The sequence below is a fragment of the Priapulus caudatus genome, unplaced genomic scaffold (assembly GCF_000485595.1).
Source record: "Priapulus caudatus unplaced genomic scaffold, Priapulus_caudatus-5.0.1 Scaffold277, whole genome shotgun sequence".
NCBI lineage: Eukaryota > Metazoa > Priapulida > Priapulimorpha > Priapulimorphida > Priapulidae > Priapulus > Priapulus caudatus.
This window is the reverse complement of record NW_014577338.1, coordinates 306,369-307,939: the sequence shown is the minus strand read 5'-3', so window position 1 is coordinate 307,939 and position 1,571 is coordinate 306,369. Positions and strand designations below refer to the sequence as shown.

General features: G+C 41.9%; 1 protein-coding gene across 1 annotated transcript in view; it reads left to right on the top strand.

Moving 5' to 3' along the window:
• Nucleotides 1-1,571, top strand: part of LOC106808435 — a 53,392-nt gene that overhangs the window by 11,288 nt on the left and 40,533 nt on the right. The window lies entirely within an intron of this gene.

Below are 1,571 nucleotides of genomic sequence, written 5' to 3'. Positions count from 1 at the left end.
AAATAAATAAATATATATACATATATATATATATCAAGGGATATAACCAGCATGACTATTACTAGTTCATATTATGATGGCTACATGTTATACTTGTTCTACTCGTTTCATTCAGAGTGCATTCCATTTATGCCATATGCCATCAAACAGTCATTAAATTTATTTTACTTGAGCGGAATCGTCTTTACATAATATCAGGAGTAGATAATAAGATTACTATTATCTACTCCTGATAAAATAAAGCTATTGATCAATAACATCTTATTGTAAACAGTGACTAACATTTGGTTGTTATACGTCGTAAAGTTCATCCGTACCTCCGTGATACCAGATTATATCAGACGCAACTGTCGAGTGCCACTGTCCACTTGATAATTGCTGGGGTCGCCATTGATATCGCTAAAAGCATGAAACTTAATGCAATCTATAAAAGTAAACTGTGAATCTGCCTTCTTACATACTGTGAGTGTTTCACTACAATCACTGACGTAGGAGAGAACACTGTGTTAGTATATTCATGATATTTTCGCAGGAACAGCAGCACGTAATTTAGTTGCAGCCATGTAGTAATGTGTGGTAATATCACATCTACCCAAACAAACCCTCGTTGGTAGCGTTTACACATTCAGCACAAATTAACTATTATCAGGAGCTTATAAATGGAAGCTCCCATTTGTAATGCAGCTCATGGATGGCTATTCCTATTTAACTGTTTAGACGCATGTGCGAGTGAGTAGCGTCTGTCTATTTGAACCCGTGTATGCAGCGGCACGAGACACAGCGCAGACGTAAGCAGTCACCGTAAGCCACGGTGTCTAAATCTATCACCCATGTTGTTGACGACATACAAGTGCATAACTTACAAGGGAGTACGCGGCTGCTTCATAATAAATACACTCACACACGTACGCACTCACGTACGCACTCACGCACGCACCTATACATGTTCACGCACATACACACACGCAGACGCACATGCACACGCGTGCAGGCGTTAATATAATAGATATGTATATCCTATGCATGTACACATAAATATCACGCATTATGCATAGCATGGATTTCGGTACCCATAGAATTCACATCATGAGGAATGACCATTCCTCCCGTCAACTGAAGAGTCTTCATCTTTGTCGATGAATGTGAAGCCGCGACGCAGGAATAAACAATTAATGGAACACTAGTATGAGTTGACGACCCTGTTACATGCACCCGACCGTCACCAGACTGACATCTGTTGCGGATACGTCGCTAACGGTGTCAACATTTTTCACTGGCAATATCTGCAGTTAAGACCGGTACGTGCCCCAGACTCACACGTAGACAATTACATCAGGTGTTATCTCGGAAAATCTCTGGCGACAGGCGTTGCCGCTGCGAAAGGACAGAGACTGAAAGGACTCGGGTACGTGACCAAGTTGAAAAATCCGTTCTAGCAATGATCTGCCTTTCGATTTCAAAGAAATTCTATACAATGCATGCGCGTGTATGCAGCGATGCGCATTGTGTGTGTGTGTGTGTGTGTGTGTGTGTGTGTGTGTGTGTGCGTGTGCGTGTGCGTGTGCGTGTGC